Here is a 6000-nt window from a genome sequence, read left to right as displayed (position 1 = left end):
GCGCATCTGGGCTGGCTAGGACAATTTTGCTTGTGTACTAGGGTCTTCAGATGACCCATGCCCTTTGTAGAGTAGGAAAAGGGAGCAAAACTGAAAGGTATAGAATTTGCTTGATGCCTTGTCTGCATACTTCCTTTACTGTTGCAATGTGCAAATCTTTACTTGAATTATGTGAAAAAAACCAGTAAAAAAATTATCAGAAATGTTTATCACCAGCCTAGCCCCACCGCCCATGCATTGCTCCCAAGAAAGCTAATTAAGCCCCATTGCTGTTAGAGTTATGTGCTTCCAAAGGCTTGTTGTGACATAATGAAGACATGGTTTCTCCAAGTTGTAAGTGTCCAAGTCAAAACATGCTGCTTTCCTTGCCCCTCTGCCTTCCCCCAAACAGGCCTCCAGGCTGGCTTTGCAGATCTCATTCATGCGTGCACGCACACTCATCCTCCTTCAGCCAGTGCATCCCTAACTCTTACTCGGTGCCAGGCCCAGTGAAGACTGTGGGAACTTCCCTCAAGGAGTTCAGTTTGCAGAAGGGGAGAGACAAGCACACAAATGGTTTCCTGTAAACTATAGAAAATGCTACCTCGGGACTGCCCTGGTGGTCCAGTGGTAAAGAATCTGCCTTCCAATGCAGGGGACGCGGGTTGGATCCCTGGTCAGGGAACTAAGATCCCACATGCCGCGGGGCAACTAAGCCCGCACGCCACAACTACTGAGCCCGCGCGCCACAAATAGAGAGAGAAAACCTGCCTGCTGCAATGAAAAGCCTGCACACCACAACAAAAATCCCACGTGCTGCAACGAAGACCCAACACAGCCAAAAATAAAATAAATAAATAATGAAAAAAAAAAAAAAGAAAATGCTACCTCAGTTACTATTGCAGTCCTTCCCACTAGGATCCCAGTTTCCATGGAGTTGCTTCCACCTACCTCTGTTCCATGGATGGGGAGCGGGGGGAACAGGTCAGGTGGCAAGTCATGCCCCTATGCCCTCTCCTAACCAGCCCATGTATCCTACTCCAGGCAACAGAGGATCAGACATGACTTGGACAGTTCATGGGAAGGGGAAGCTAGTTCAACCCCTTCATCAGACTCAGTTCCACATGTCTTCAGGGAAGTCTATTAAAGGGAACCCTACCTCCTGACCCTCTGTGGCTCCACTACTGCAAACCCAAGCCCATTACTGAGAATTACCCTTTACCACCAGGGATTTCAGGCCATGGGACATAGCTACTCTCTGCACTGAGCTTTATCTTTGCCCTGATCAGAGTGGATTATGATAAGGTTTGTTTGTCCAGGGAGCTTCTAGGAGCCACTGGAAGAATTCCTGCCTTCCAGGAAAGATGGACAGAATAGGGCAGGTCAGTGAAACAAAACCCTTATGACAAGTAGAAAGGTCCACAGTCCCTTAGGCCTCTTCTAGGATGGATGATTTCAATTCAGTTAAATTCAATTTAGTTAAATTTAAATTTCAGTTCAATTTGGCACTTTTGAGCCCTAGAATAAAGACAGCATCATGCTAGGCCCCAAGGATGCAGCAGAAATCAAGACTGTTGAGCTTACTCCACCCTCACTGAACTTGCAATCTCCAAGTCTGGCCTTTGTCTGCCTGCTGCTCAAACCAGGCCCTGAATCTGTAGGGCTTGACTGCTGGCCCTCCGTGCAGGACCACTACCATCCCCTGCAGCCGTGGGTGTGGCCAAAGCACCACCAGGCCAGACCAGGCTATAAAGGCTGAAGTCACACTCAGGTTTCCCCGGGGTTCTGGGGTGGGTAGCAGCAGGGATCAGTTGCACAGCAGCATCTGGGTTAGCACTGCTAGTTATGTATTAATAACTCCCCCAGCTGGCAGGCCTGGCATGGGCATCAGCTTTCCGAGAAGGTGGCCTTTCTGACCATAAGCTAACAGTACAGACTGAGGAATTCCTAGTAAGGCTGAACAAAGTACATCTTCCTCTTGCTTTCAGAGAACAGAAAGGTCATGTGTTCCGCTGAGCCCTCCCTCCCCCAGTCTTTGCTCATTTCAACCAAGCCCTCCCTCATCCCCGGACCTGCTCCAGGGATCTTCTTGGGGCTCAGAGGGTGGTTGTGTCCCTCTCCTAGCCCTGCCTGGCCTAGGGCCTCTCTGAGGAGAGGAGTAAGCTGATTGTACTGCCTGGGACCCAGGGTGGGCCTTGGGAGGCACAGTGGCTGCTGAGTCAGAGCCATTGGGGTCACACTGGATGCCTCCTTAGCCTCTCATTTGCCCTCTAATCACTGTACTGGACACAGGAACGCTGGCCTCCCCCCTACACACATATGCACCATGTGCTCCTCAAACAAGAGGAGGACTCCATCCCCTTCAGCATCCCCCAAGCCCAGCTCCTTGTCCAGCCCAACTAGGCACATGTTCCCTGAGGGCGAGTTCATCCAGGACAAAGCTGGTCCTCTCCCACAGGCACACCCGGAGGCAAGCTGCTGCCACCTCCCATCAGGACCTCCCCATCCCCTGCCATCGTGGGCTGGAGCCAGCCCCTTTCTTCACCTTTCTCTCCCAAGACCTTTTGCAACAGAGATGCTGAGGGAAATGGGGCATGATCCCTGGGAAAGGAGCTGGCCTAACCTGAACTCCCAGCCATTTTAGCAAGTCCCAAACCTGGGCTTTGCCCTCTACAGCCTGAGGCTGCAACACCATGAGGACACAAGGCAAGAGTACACTCAGCCCTGCCTTTGGGAGCTCTAGCCAACTGCCAAATGGATGGTCTCTGCTGTCCTAGTGAGTGCCCAGGGCTGTGGAGACAGCTTTGGGCAGGGTGTTCCCTGGGCCTTCAGGGTGCCCCCACTCCAGGGTCGACTCAGAGAAAGTGTCATCTGCTACCCCATCCCTGTCTGTTTCTACTGCCAAGTGTCTTCCCCTGGCTTCCATCCAGGACCCTCCCAGATCCGCAGCACTTTAGGCCGTGTCCTCAGGAGCTCTCAGGCTGGAGGAACAGGAGATTCAGGGAGCATCCAACAAGCGCTGAGCCCTACTGTGTGCAGGCCCCATGCTGGCCTCCACCGCAGGAATCCTGGAGGTTTACAAAAGCTAAGGTGCAAAGGAAAGGTCCTTATTCCTTCCTGCCTAAGTACATCCGAATTCAAGGTTTGCCAGCAGGGCCCCAGTAACAGAAGCCATCTGGAAGCCTGGGCCCCAGACTCGCCCCTCCCATTTATTCTCTTCTAGCTTCCCTTTCTGAAGGAGAACGGCCGCGGCGAAAGGCAGGCTCCAAACCCCAGCAACTCGCACCCTAATGCCCTCAGGGTCTGTGCCTCGGTGGCTGAGCGAGAAAATACCCGCCCAGTTAAAGCGCCAGTCCGCGGCCTAACTCGGAGCGGCTCTCGGCAGCAGGCCCTACCGCCTTAGCCCTGCCTACAGCCCCGCTCGGCCCCGCCCCGCTCTAGGCTTGGTCCAGTGCCCGGCCGCCTCAGCTCTGCTCTAGGCCGGGTTCCACCCTCCCACAGCCAGCCTCCGCTGTTACTTAACCCCGCCCACAGCCTGACTTGCCCATTGCTGTCAGGCTTACTCCAGCCTGTGGCGCCACCTCCTGGGAGCCCATGGACACTGTCCCCCCTCTTTGGCCCAGAGCCCCAGGCAACTGGCTCTCCGCCGGGCTGACATGGGGCACCCCTGAACCACTACCAAGGTTGAGAGCTGCCCCTGCTACCGCCCGGAAACCACCCAGGGGCACCTCCTGGACACACGGAGCCTTCACAGGGACACAAACAGACCAACTTAGCCCCACCCCAGCTGAGACTCTAGGGTCACCTCCATCAGTGGCTTCAGGTTAGACATTAAGCAGAACTTCCCGAGGCCAAGAGAGCAAGGGCAGGGTCATTTCCTGGGCTCCTGCAGCTAGGTCTTGGGGTGAGGTAAGTGTCCCTGAACTCTGCACTGGGGACAGCTTTTCCTGGTATTTATCAGTGTGGTATCCTACAAGTAATTGACCCCCAACTCCCCACTCTGGGACTCAGTCCTATCTGCAATACAGGACCATTCTCAGCTCTGGGTCTTGAAAGTTGTGAGCAGAGCAGCAGCCTGGGGGCTGTCGGTGGAGATGGTGAGGACCCTGTGGTGGTGGGAGTGAGCCCATCAACACTGAGGGCAGTGGGGCCAGTGAGGGCCCCAGTGGCCAGGTCTCCAGGCTGCCCTTGCTCCATGTTGCCCTCAGGTGTAGGAGCAACCCATTCCCAGTAGATGGGAACCCTCACTTTGAATCTCTTGCCATATCTTCTCTGGGTCTGCTAGGGTCCTCATAAGGGAAATGGTGCCATCTCCCAGGGGGGCTTCAAATAATTTTTTGCTGCTCTACAAAATGAACAGAATTTTACAATCTGAAAAAACCTAAAGTGTTTAGGTCACACTTAGAATTGAACCTGCTTTGCCTTAGCCGCAGTACCTGGACCCTTGCCCTCTCTGGGCCTCAGTCACCTTGCCTCAACATGGTGATTGAGAAGGTAGCGAAGCAGGAAGCTTTAGCTTAAAAGCATTAGCTCATTTGTATTTTTAAGATATAGTAATAGAGAGAGAGGAGTGAAGCTCACCCTTGAAAGACTGATGCTTGAGTGGGGCCTTCCATGCTTTAGAGTAGCCAGGGAAGGCCTCTTGTAGGAGATTCTTCTGCTTGTTGGGAACAAATGGAGGTGGGTGAGTCATTTGGAGCCTCCAGTCCCCACCAAACTGGTGATGTTCTAGAGAACTAGGCTGGCCAGGAGCTCTTAGACACCCCAATATTCTGCAGCCAATGCCCTGGCCCAAGGCAGTACCTTTATACCAGGAAAGAATGAAGAGTCTTCTAGCCTTGCTTGGATTCTCTGACCCTTTTACAGGCAGATGCATTGGGGGTGACTTGTTATCCCAATTCCACTCCCCCAGTTCCCAGGGTTTCTCAGAATCCCTTGGAGAACAGCACTGTCCTTTCTCACAGATGGGGAAGCCAGGCCAAAGGGATCCTGGGAGCTTGCCCTGGGTCAGAGACAGAGGGGGAAGGCAGATTTCTGTGGGTCTGACAGCTCCCCCTCCCCTCCCCCACTGTAGCCCTTTTTTCCTGCCCCTTTCCTACATCACCCTCTCTAGCTTGAAAAGAGTAGACAGTCCCTATCCCCACCAAGGAGACCTGCCAGGAGTGCTGTGGGGCAGAGGCCCGCCAGGCCAAACATCAGATATTCCTAAAGGAGAGGGCAGAGCAGAGGCCAGAGAACCTGGTGGCTTCTCGTCTTCCTACCCTGCTGACCTTACTATTCTCTGCTGAAAGCAGGGATCCCTTTACTCGAGTTCAGGACAGTGAGTCCACTCAACCCAGTGGCTTCAGGTTAGACATTAAGCAGAACTTCCTGAGGCCAAGAGAGCAAGGGCAGGGTCATTTCCTGGGCTCCTGCAGCTAGGTCTTGGGGTGAGGTATGTGTCCCTGAACTCTGCACTGGGGACAGCTTTTCCTGGTATTTATCAGTGTGGTATCCTACAAGTAATTGTCTGACACTCAACTCCCAACTCTGGGACTCAGTTCTATCTGCAATACAGGACCAGTCTCAGCTCTGGGTCTTGAAGTTTGTGAGCAGACCAGCAGCCTGGGGGCTGTAGGTGGAGATGGTGAGGACCCTGTGGTGGTGGGAGTGAGCCCAAAAGAGGCACCAGTTGTTCTGTGACCAATGGCCCTGATCCTGCCTCTGAAGACACAGCTGCTGCATCCCCTGCCTCCCACGCCCTGGCAGTGTCCCAGGACAACCTGCCCCTTCCTGGGCACTAAGTCATGCTAAGGCTACCCAGCTGGCCTGTCCATCCCAGGCAGGGCACTTAGGGGCAGGCCCCCAGAAACTATAGGCCCAATGAGGGCAGAACAGCCTGGCCAGAAACCATTCTCCCCTTCTCCCCACCCCAAGGCCAAGGCCAAGGCCAAACCTGCCTTGAGACTACCTGGGAGATTGGCCAACCTCAACCCCACAAGGTAGTGGGCAGGAGGTCCAGCCTGAGGGACCCCTGTCTGG

This window comes from Balaenoptera ricei, chromosome 11 (genome assembly GCF_028023285.1).
Source record: "Balaenoptera ricei isolate mBalRic1 chromosome 11, mBalRic1.hap2, whole genome shotgun sequence".
Lineage (NCBI taxonomy): Eukaryota > Metazoa > Chordata > Mammalia > Artiodactyla > Balaenopteridae > Balaenoptera > Balaenoptera ricei.
Note: the sequence above shows the minus strand (reverse complement) of the source record.